The sequence below is a fragment of the Arachis stenosperma genome, chromosome 10 (genome assembly GCF_014773155.1).
Source record: "Arachis stenosperma cultivar V10309 chromosome 10, arast.V10309.gnm1.PFL2, whole genome shotgun sequence".
Classification (NCBI taxonomy): domain Eukaryota; kingdom Viridiplantae; phylum Streptophyta; class Magnoliopsida; order Fabales; family Fabaceae; genus Arachis; species Arachis stenosperma.
Window position 1 is genome coordinate 110,549,501 of NC_080386.1, and position 12,404 is coordinate 110,561,904.

The following is a 12,404-nucleotide window of genomic DNA, read 5'->3' on the forward strand; positions in this document are numbered from 1 at the left end:
GCCCAAGGACAATTCCTTCAGTCACCATAAAGTGACACTTCTCCCAGTTTAAAACTAGGTTAGTCTCTTGGCATCTCTTTAGAACAAGTGCTAGATGGTTAAGACAGGAGCTGAATGAGTCTCCAAACACTGAAAAGTCATCCATGAAGACTTCCAGGAATTTTTCCACCATATCAGAGAAAATTGAGAGCATGCACCTCTGAAAGGTTGCAGGTGCATTGCACAGGCCAAATGGCATCCTTCTGTATGCAAATACTCCAGATGGGCATGTGAACGCCGTTTTCTCCTGGTCCTGGGGATCTACTGCAATTTGATTATAACCTAAATATCCATCCAGGAAGCAGTAGTATTCATGACCTGCTAGTCTTTCTAGCATCTGGTCTATGAATGGTAAAGGAAAATGATCCTTTCTGGTAGTTGTATTGAGCCTTCTGTAATCAATACACATACGCCACCCAGTAACTGTTCTTGTAGGAACCAGTTCATTTTTTTCATTATGAACCACTGTCATGCCACCTTTCTTAGGGACGACTTGGACAGGGCTCACCCAGGGGCTGTCAGAAATAGGATAAATAATACCAGCCTCTAGTAATTTAGTGACCTCTTTCTGCACCACTTCCTTCATGGCTGGGTTCAGCCGCCTTTGTGGTTGAACCACTGGCTTGGCGTCACCTTCCAGTAAGATCTTGTGCATGCATCTAGCTGGGCTAATGCCCTTAAGATCACTGATGGACCACCCAAGAGCTGTCTTGTGTGTCCTTAGCACTTGAATTAGTGCTTCCTCTTCCTGTGGCTCTAAGGTAGAGCTTATGATTACAGGAAAGGTATCACCTTCTCCCAAGAATGCATATTTTAGGGAAGGTGGTAATGGTTTGAGCTCAGGTTTAGGAGGTTTCTCCTCTGCCTGAGGGATTTTCAGAGGTTCTACTATTTTCTTTGACTCCTCCAGATCAGGCTGGACGTCTTTAAAGATGTCCTCTAGCTCTGATTCGAGACTCTCAGCCATATTGACCTCTCTTACCAGAGAGTCAATAATATCAACACTCATGCAGTCATTTGGGGTGTCTGGATGTTGCATTGCTTTGACAACATTCAACTTGAACTCCTCCTCATTGACTCTCAAGGTTACTTCCCCTTTTTGGACATCAATGAGGGTTCGGCCAGTTGCTAGGAAAGGTCTTCCTAGAATGAGAGTTGCACTCTTGTGCTCCTCCATTTCCAGCACTACAAAGTCAGTAGGAAAGGCAAATGGCCCAACCTTGACAATCATGTCCTCAATCACGCCTGATGGGTATTTAATGGAGCCATCAGCAAGTTGAAGACATATCCTGGTTGGTTTGATTTCTTCAGTTAAACCAAGCTTTCTGATAGTAGATGCAGGTATTAGGTTGATACTTGCTCCAAGATCACATAAATCTTGCTTGGTGCAAGTGCCCTCTAATGTGCATGGTATCATAAAGCTCCCAGGATCTTTAAGCTTCTCAGGTAAGCTTTTCAGAATGACTGCACTGCATTCTTCAGTGAGGTAAACTTTTTCAGTTTCCCTCCAATCCTTCTTATGGCTTAAGATTTCTTTCATGAACTTAGCATAAGAGGGTATTTGCTCAAGTGCTTCTGCAAACGGAATCTTTATTTCAAGAGTCCTGAGATAGTCTGCAAAGCGGGCAAATTGCTTATCCTGTTCCGCTTGGCAGAGTTTTTGAGGATAAGGCATTTTGGCTTTGTATTCCTCAACCTTAGTTGCTGCAGGTTTATTACCTACAGAAGTGGGTTGGGAAGCCTTTTTAGAAGGGTTGTTATCAGCACTTGTATGTGACTGATTCCCCACTGGTATTTGAATGCCAGTGGTGGGAGCTGGAGTGGCGTTAGACGCCACTTCCTTGTTTGTTACTGGCGTTTGAACGCCAGAACCATGCTCCCTTTGGGCGTTCAACGCCGGATTCATGCTTGTTTCTGGCGTTGAACGCCAGGAATGAGCATGGTCTGGGCGTTCAGCGCCAGCTTTATTCCTCTCTGGGCTCTGACTGTCCTCAGAGGGATTTTGAGTATCCACTTGTTCATTTCTTGGTTTCCTGCTGCTTTGAAGTGAGGTATTTAATGTTTTCCCACTCCTTAATTGAACTGCTTGGCATTCTTCTGCTATTTGTTTTGACAATTGCTTTTCTGTCTGCTTTAATTGTACTTCTATATTCCTGTTAGCCATTCTTGTTTCCTGTAATATTTCCTTGAATTCGGCTAGCTGCTGAGTTAGAAAGTCTAATTGCTGATTGAATTCATTAGCCTGATCCACCGGACTGAGTTCAGCAGTTACTGTTTTTGCTTCTTCTTTCATGGAAGATTCACTGTTTAGGTACAGATGTTGATTTCTGGCAACTGTATCAATAAGCTCTTGAGCCTCTTCAATTGTTTTTCGCATATGTATAGATCCACCAGCTGAGTGGTCTAGAGAAATCTGAGCTTTTTCTGTAAGCCCATAGTAGAAGATGTCTAATTGCACCCATTCTGAAAACATTTCAGAGGGGCATTTTCTTAGCATCTCTCTGTATCTCTCCCAGGCATCATAAAGAGATTCATTATCTCCTTGTTTGAAGCCTTGGATGCTTAGCCTTAGCTGTGTCATCCGTTTTGGAGGGAAATAGTGATTCAGGAATTTTTCTGACAGCTGCTTCCATGTTTTTATGCTGTTCTTAGGCTGGTTATTTAACCACCTCTTAGCTTGATCTTTTACAGCAAATGGAAACAGTAATAATCTGTAGACATCCTGATCTACTTCCTTATCATGTACTGTGTCAGCAATTTGCAAAAATTATGCTAGAAACTCTGTAGGTTCTTCATGTGGAAGAACAGAATATTGATAGTTTTGCTGCACCATGATAATGAGCTGAGGATTCAACTCAAAGCTACTAACTCCAATGGAGGGTATACAGATACTACTCCCATATGAAGCAGTAGTGGGGTTAGCATATGACCCCAGAGTCCTCTTGGACTGTTCATTCCTACTTGCTTCCATGATGGAATACAAGGGATAATTTATATGTTGATTTAAATTTTTTTTTTGAATTAACTTTTATAAAATAAAATAAAAACAAAATAAATAAAAGAAATTGGAAATATTTTGAAATTGAAATTTGAATTTTTATGTAGAATTTTCGAAAAAAATAGTTCAAAATTAGTTAGAAAATATAATTTTTTTGAATTTTGAATTTTGTGATGAAAGAGAAAAACACACAAAAGACACAAGACTTAAAATTTTTAGATCTAATGCTCCTTATTTTCGAAAATTTTTGGAGGGAAAACACCAAGGAACACCAAACTTAAAAATTTTAAGATCAAGACACAAGAAAAACTCAAGAACACCTTGAAGATTCACAAGAACACCAAGAACAAAAGGAAGAACACCAAACTTAAAATTTTTAGAAAACTTTAATAAAATTTTCGAAAATTATGAAAAGATTAACAAGAAAACACCAAACTTAAAGTTTGGTACAAGATTCAATCAAAGAAAAATTATTTTTGAAAAAGATTCCAAAGCGTAAATCCAATTATCAAGAATATAAACCAATACTCTAGCCAATTGGGAGTAAATGTAACACTTGTTCTGAATATTCCAATTAATGCTTTAAAAAGAACACAAGTGAAACAAGAAAAGACACAAAGCAAGAAAAACTCAAGATCAACAAGAAAGATAAACAAGAACAACTTGAAGATCAAGGAAAAACAAGAACATGCAATTGACACCAAACTTAGAACAAGACACTAGACTCACGAAAATTAGCAATTAATAAAGAAAAATAATATATTTTGAAAAGAAAATTTTTGAAAAGAAACTATCCTATCAAGATTTAATGACTCTATAACAATAAAAATAAATTATTCCTAATCTAAGAAATAAAATAAGCCTTCAATTGTTCAAACTCAACAATCCCCGGCAACGGCGCCAAAAACTTGGTGCACGAATTTGTGATTCGCACAACTAACCAGCAAGTGCACTGGGTCGTCCAAGTAATACCTTACGTGAGTAAGGGTCGATCCCACGGAGATTATTGGCTTGAAGCAATCAATGTTTATTTTATTAATCTTAGTCAGGAGGCCAATAGGATTATAAGTGAAATTACTAGATTTGATTATAAAAATAAAAGAGAATAACAGCGTTACTTGTTGTGCAGTAATGAGAAATATGTTGGAGTTTTGGAGATGCTTTGTCCTTCGAACTTCAACTCTTCCTTAAAATCCTTCAATACACGAAAAGTCCTTTCCATGGCAAGCTCTATGTAGGGTGTCACCGTTGTCAATGGCTACTTCCCATCCTCTCAGTGAAAACGTTCCTATGCTCTGTCACAGCACGGCTAATCATCTGTCGGTTCTCAATCGGGTTGGAGTAGAATCCATTGATTCTTTTGCGTCTGTCACTGACGCCCAGCCTTCAGGAGTTTGAAGCTCGTCACAGTCATTCAATCCCAGAATCCTACTCGAAATACCACAGACAAGGTTTAGACCTTCCGGATTCTCATGAATGCCGCCATCAATCCGGCTTATACCACGAAGATTCTGCGTAATGAATCTAAGAGATACTCATTCATTCTGATGTAGAACGGAGGTGGTTGTCAGGCACACGTTCATGGTTGGGGAAGGTGATGAGTGTCACGGATCATCACCTTCTCCATAATTAAGTGCGAATGAACATCTTAGATAAGAACAAGCGTGTTTGAATGGAAAATAACGGAATTGTATTAATTCATCGAGACGCTGCAGAGCTCCTCACCCCCAACAATGGAGTTTAGAGACTCATGCCGTCAAAAAGTATGTAATTCAGATCTGAAAATGTCATGAGGTCCAAAATGATTCTCTAAAAGTTGTTTAAATAGCAAACTAATAACCTAGGTTTACAGAATATGAGTAAACTAAGATAATTGGTGCAGAAATCCACTTCTGGGGCCCACTTGGTGTGTGTTGGGGCTGAGACTAAAGCTATCCACGAGTAGAGGCTTTTCTTGGAGTTAAACTCCAAGTTATGACGTGTTTTGGGCGTTCAACTCCGGATCACGACGTATTTCTGGCGTTTAACTCCAGACAGCAGCATGTACTTGGCGTTCAACGCCAAGTTACGTCGTCTATCTTCGCGCAAAGTATGGACTATTATATATTTCTGGAAAGCCCTGGATGTCTACTTTCCAACGCCGTTGAGAGCGCGCCAATTGGACTCCTGTAGCTCCAGAAAATCCATTTCGAGTGCAGGGAGGTCAGGATCCAACAGCATCAGCAGTCCTTTTTCAGCCTAAGTCAGATTTTTGCTCAGCTCCCTCAATTTCAGCCAGAAAATACCTGAAATCACAGAAAAATACACACACTCATAGTAAAGTCCAGAAATATGATTTTTGCCTAAAAACTAATAATATTTAACTAAAAACTAATTAAAACATGCTAAAATCTACATGAAATTACCCCCAAAAAGCGTATAAAATATCCGCTCATCAATGATCCTTGCTCACATTTAGGGGCAAGCACAATTATAATTGTGGGTTGCGATGGATAAGTAATGATATGCACTTGACTAACAAGACTCATAAATGCATTATATAAGATAGAACAAGATAACATATGCATATAATTAAAAAGGAAGGAAGCAATTAGAATTCAACAATCTCAATTCTCATTTAGCTCATCTTCATCAGTTTCCTCTTCATCATCTTTTTTGGCTATGTAGAGCATAGTCTCCATGCAATTTTAACTTTTCAGATCACCTAGCGCTAAACGCCGCTCATCTTCATCATCTTCCTCTTTATCATTCTTTTAGGCTATGTAGAGCATATTCTCCAACACCAAACTTAGGGTGGTTACTTGTCCTCAAGCAACAAATAAAAATAGTGGTGATGGAAATAGGAATAATCATGATTGTCTAGTGAATATAAAGAAGCAAGGCAAAAGCTCATTCAAATAAAACAAACAAAATTAAAAAACAAAATTAAAGGAAAGACAAAACAAAATAAAATAAAATAAATATATTGCTAATGTATTGGCATGGGGGGGAATGGACCGTGCATGGGTAAAGTGTGGTAATATCAAACTTGGTGTGAGAACACCAAACTTAGTGTGACACAATCAATGAAAGGTTGGGCCAAGTACCCAGTAAAATGCAAGCATCATGTTGGTGTAGCAACACCAAACTTAATCCATGAAATACATATGTAACAAGAAGAAAAGCAAAAAGAGAAATGAAAATAAATTACCTAATGTTGGGTTGCCTTCCAACAAGAACTTCTTTAACGTCACTAGCTTGATGATTGGTTCTTGAATTTTCTTTCTCTTCTTCCAGTTGGTTAAGAGAAATGACTTCAGTGGACATGAGGAGAAAAAAGATACTCACCAAAGAGTGACTCCCATACAACTCTCTGATTCACTAAGATCAAAGAAAGTATATTCAAATATTGGGAGAGAAGACTTCAATTCAAATGTGGGTGGTGCATTTAGATTTTTTCTCCCAAAAGCTTGCATATATAGTTTCAAAGGGACTTGTATGGCTTCCTCCTTAATGATTGGAATGTGCAAGTATAGAGTGTGCATGGCTTCCTCCTTTGTTTGACATTTTTCTCTTCTTCCATGTGTGAGGGTGGAGAGTTCTCTAATTCACTGGAGTATGAACTCCTTTGGATGATTTCCTCTCTTCTTTCTGTAGGATCTTGGATTGTATCTCTTGGGAAAGAATTTGCTTATTTCTCTATCAGGTGCTTGGTAATCAACTCCACATGTTTCTCTATATTTTGACACTCATTTTCATATCATGTATGCAACTTTGAGCAGTGTTCCTTAATTCTTTCATGGCAAGCTCAAGAGCTGATGATTTTTTATATGAATAAAAAGATGATGGTTCTTGATATGAATAAAAAAGATAAGGGTCCTTATTATGAATAGAGAGATGGTGGTTCTTGATATGAATAATTAGAGGATGGTTCCTGATATGAATAAGGAGATAATGGTTCTGGGTATGAATAGAGAGATGATGGTGCTTGGTATGAGTAAGCAGATGATGGTTGTTGATAGATGGAATGGAGCACTGTAATTTCCTTGGTCTTGATTTTTCCAACCAAAATCTGGATAGTTCCTCCATCCATAGTAATATGAATCATTCCTTAAGTATGAGTAATAACTCATGTGATCTCTCTCCATTATTTTTCTTAGCACAAAATACAAAACCGAATCAAACGCATCATGTGGTAAAAAAAGAAAGAAAAGAGGAAAGAATGGAAAGAATTTTTTTATTTTCATTTTTTTAATGAAGAGAAAACAGAAAAAAAAGTGTCTAATCTAGGTAATCAATCAACTGCTAGTTGTTAATCACAGTTAATCCCCAGCAACTGTGCCAAAAATTTGGTGCGGATTTTAAATACCACAAACTAACCGGCAAGTGCACCAGGTCATACCAAGTAATAACTCAGGTAAGTGAGTGTCGATCCCACGAGAATTAATGGACTGAACAATAATAGTTGAGTAATTAGACTAGTTAAACAAGCTAAAATGAATGGTTTTAAGTTCAAGTAGCATAAAACAGTAATTCAGAGAGTGCAAGAAAGAAAACAATGAATAGTTGGTAAAAATAGTATGAGAAAACAGTTAAGGCTTTGGAGATGTTTAAATTTTCGGATTAACAATTCTTCAATTCATAGTAAACCTTAAGTGATTAAACCCAAATTTCTTAGCAATTTAATCTCATCTGACTCAGTCAACCGCCAATTCCTTGGACGATTAATTTAAATTAGAAGACTAAGTCCAATTCTAGTTTATGAGCTATACAAACCCTAAGTACCCAAAAATAAGGAGATTATATGTCACGTATCATGTTAAATCTAGAATATTAGAGAATTGTGAGGAATTGATTCCAAGATTTAATTCTAGTGATATAACTTTTTCAAGATTCAACAAGAATTCAAATGAAAAAAGATTTATCTTCCAATATACTCTAATTCCTACGATGAAGAACAAAATCAATCCTTGAATTTAAAAATAGTGCATTAATTAAGAGTAAAATGACAATAATGTTAATCCATTAAAGTAAATAGAGCTCCTAACCTTAACAATGGAGGTTTAGTTGCTCATGACTCAGAGAAAAACCTTGAGTTCTAAAAATGTAAAAGTACGGAATGAGGAAGAAGAGAAGAGAGCTAGAAGGGCTGAATCTTTTTTCCTTTTATATCTAATCCTAATTGATAAAATAAAAATTCTAAAAACCCTAAAAGCTAACTTTTCTTACTTTAAAAATTAAATAAAAAAACAAAAAATGCCTTCCTTGGAATTGCTTGACATGGGCTTGGCGCTAAACGACGGATAGTGGTGTTTAGCTATACCTTCACAGAATTATTGCACGAATTACGAGGTCCTCAGTGCTAAACACCGAGTCCTGGCATTTAGCGCCGTGATGCCAGAGAGCAAGCATAGACTATCATATATTGGTTAAAAGATCTGGAAGTTGGCTTTTTAATGCCGCTAGAAACGCGTCATTTGGCCTTTTGTAGCTCAAGTTATGCTCATTGAAGTGTGAAGAGGTCAGGATTGACAGCATCCACGAATTCTCTTTGCACTTATCTTCAATTTTTGGTTCTTCCTTGTGCTTTTGCTTCTCTTTTCCCAATATTTTCCTATGAAAATCATGAAATCAAGGAGATTAAGTACTACTAGAATAGCATTAAAAATCATATAATTATCAAGAAAAAGTCATAACTTTCTAAAATAATTTCCCAAGAAAAGTACCTAAGATGCTCATGCATCAGTTAGTTATTGTTTCCACGGGAATTAATGGATTGAGCAACAATGATTAATTGACTATTCTAATTAGACAAATCAAGAAACAGAGGAATGAATTGGGAATTAAACATGTAAATGATAAACCCCAATTTTGTGGTTTATCTTGTACTTAATTTAGGGGATTTTATCAACTTATCTCATATTTATTCAATGAAATAACATGGTTATTGTTCATACCCTGGGTCGAGTTGTCCGACCCGGGATGTTCGACAGACAAAGTGACCGACCTGTTCAGGTCTGGACAATCCGACCTCTCCTTAAAGAGCTCGGCCAAGTCACAGGAAAGCCCAAAGAAGGGACCAAATAGAGGAGCACGCCCCAAATCCAAAGGCAGCCCAAGCCTACGGAGAGAAGGGCGGTTCCCTTGAAGATAAGCTGACCTCACCCAAAAGATAAGATAAGATAAGATTAAGATAACTAACTTATCTTATCTAAAGAAGGTCACTCTACGCCATTATAAATACACTGGAGCACCCAGGTATAATGCATACTCTGATTCTACTCAATACCTGCTTAATACCCTTGCTAACTTAAGCATCAGAGTCCCTTGCAGGTACCCCCCACCCTCCGGGGACGAAGGATCAGCACCACCACCAAGTCCAACAAGTCGGACACGGCGGCTCCAGCCACCATCAACAAGTCGGACACAACAGCTCCGACCAGTACAGAAGATCTCGTCCGAGATCGACCTACAGTTTCAGGTAACCCTCAGAACAGGTATCAACTTATCAATTTTAATTCACCTTTAATTCCACTCGATGTCTTGATATGTTTGTTAGTGAATTCAAGATTGAAAGGGCAAAGAATGGATCAAAGAGGTGAAAAGAAAAGCATGCAAGATGGAGAATTCATGGAAAAACAAGGATTTGGAGTGTTTAGAGCGACGCGCACGCGTGAAGAGGAGGTCGTCCAGGCGACGCGTACGCGTGACATGAAGCGTACACGTGACAAGAAAAAGCCAGACAACGCGTACGCGTGACCCATGCATACGCGTCACAATCAGCATGTGACCTCATTAAAGTGAATACGCTGGGGGTGATTTCCGAGCTTCCCAGGCCCAAATCCAACTCATATCTAAGGCTATTTGATGCAGAACTCAAGATGGGTCAAGGGGGAGCAATTAGATTAGGTTAAGAATCATGCTTTAGGTAGTTTCTAGAGAGAGAAGCTCCCTCTTCTCTCTAGAATTAGGTTAGATCTCCTTTAGATTTAGGTTTAATTCTTGTTTTCATCTTGTTTTCCTCTCAATTTCTTGTTATTACATCTTTGCTCTCTTAGTTCTTCTTGTTAATTTTTCCTTTTAGGTCATTTTTGTGTTGATGAACTCTTGTTAATTTTCATTTCCTTTTAATGCGATTCATGTTTTATGTTTCTTTGATGATTAATTGAATTGCTATTGTTAATTTCTTTTAATTGGTAGTTGTAGATTTCAGTATTATTGCACTTTTACCATGCTTTCCTTTTATGCCTTCCAAGTGTTTGATAAAATGCTTGGTTGGATGTTAGAGTAGATTTTGAGCATTCTTGGTTTGGAAAGAGAAATTAGGCAATCTTGAGTCATTATTACCCAACTCATGTTGATAATTTAGAGTTGTTAGTTAATATTGTTTCCATTGACTCTAATCTCTTGCTAATTCAATTAGCAAGTTGATTAGGACTTTTGGATTGAGATTAACTAGTCTTATTTGACTTTCTCTCAAGTGAAGATAACATTATACTTTCTTCCAATATTGGAGATGACTAAATAGGATCAGCTCTTGTTAATTATTATATTATGATTAATGACTAGGATAAAAAGCCTGAATTCTCAATCCTTGCCATTAATGTCTCTCTTTATTACTTGCTTTCTTTAGTTAGTTGCTTTATTTACTTTCTTGTCATTTATTTTCTTGCCCTTTTTTAAACCCAACCCATGAAACTCATAACCAATAATTGAGCACTCGATTGTGATTCCTAGGGAGAACGACCCGGGACTAATACTCTCGGTTATCTTTATTGGGTTGGACTTGTGACAAACAAAATCTAAACTTTGATTGAGCACTACTTGTCGGTTGAGAACCATACTTGCAACGAAGTTATTTCCTCTACCCGAGAAGAAAATTCTAAGCCGGCGGTTTGCTCTTTCAAGTTTTTGGTGCCGTTGCCGGGGAATTGTAATGTGTGCTTATTATTGGTTATTGTATATATGTCAATATTGTGAATAGCTTGATTTTGGGTTTGTTTGCTAGTTTTGCTAATTGTAGGACTTTGCTTTCTTTATTTCTTGTTAGCTTTTGTTTTTGTTTTCTCTTGTCACCATGAATCCTCACCCTTGTGGCTATGAGTTTGGTTCAAACTATGTTGTAGAAAATGGAAATAGAAACTACAATGACAACATGCATCAAGGATGGAACAATCAAAGTTGGGAGGAACCTCAAGCTTATGGACAACCTTCTTGGCAACAACCTCTGCCGGTTTTTTATAGGTATAATCCAACTCCTAATGCATATCAACCTAATGGATGTGGTGACCCGCATTGTGGTTGTAAACCACAATCACCATATGCCTATGAACCACCTCCTCAATATAGTTTTGGACCACCATACTCACAAGCCTCCTACCACCAAACACCTCCATATGACCCTAATCCTTATCCACCATACCAACTACCTTACGAGCCATATGAACCATGCATAGAACCACAACAATTCCAACATAATTACTCCCAAGAACCACCTCGATATACACCATCTCCACACCCTTACCAAGATGAACCACCTTCCAATTATGAACCCTTTTCTCCAAACAATAAACCCTCTCTTCCACCACCTCTTCCAATGGATGAAGATCTCCAAACCTTCTTGCAAGAACAACAAAGAGATATTAGCTCTTATATCCAAAGGCAAGAAGAGAAGCAAAAGGAGCTAAAGAAGCTAGAAGTCATGGTTGCTACCATGGCAGAAGCCATTAACCACATGGCCTCCCACCTAAGCTCATGCATCCCAAGTACTCCCATTAACGAATGTATAGGATCAACCAAGGAACATAGTGAGGGAGTGAATTTGGAGCTTTAAGATGAAGAAAACGAGTTGAAGCAAGAATCGCAATGAAGGGAGGAAGTTGAGACAATTGAGTCAGAAGGAGTGGTTGAAGATTTAGGAGATGTTGAAAGTCCATGGCAATGTAAAATCATAGAGCCCTCTTCTAAGAAGCTCGATATTGATGTTGAGGAGGGTGTACAACCTCCAAAGCATATCATGGTTGAAGACTTTGAAGAGGTTAATCAAGAGATGGATTCAATCATTGATGAGTTTCTATCTACAATTGAATCCTCTCCCATTGGATATGAATTTGAGGTCATAGAAGAATTGCACAACCTCTCATACCCTTGGTAAGTAATGAAGAAGAGATTGAATTGGAAGAAGGCTACCAAGAGGAAGAGGTTGGAATTGAAGAAGCTTGCAAAGAGGTGGAAGTTGTCAAGGAAGAACACAAGGGAGTGGATCTTACAAGACCATTGAAGACACCTCTCCCCAAGCCATCACCATCTCTCCTTTCATTCAAGTGGGTAAATCTCTTATCTCTAAGGTTTATTACCTTACTTGAATATGGTTTGCTTGAGACGGATG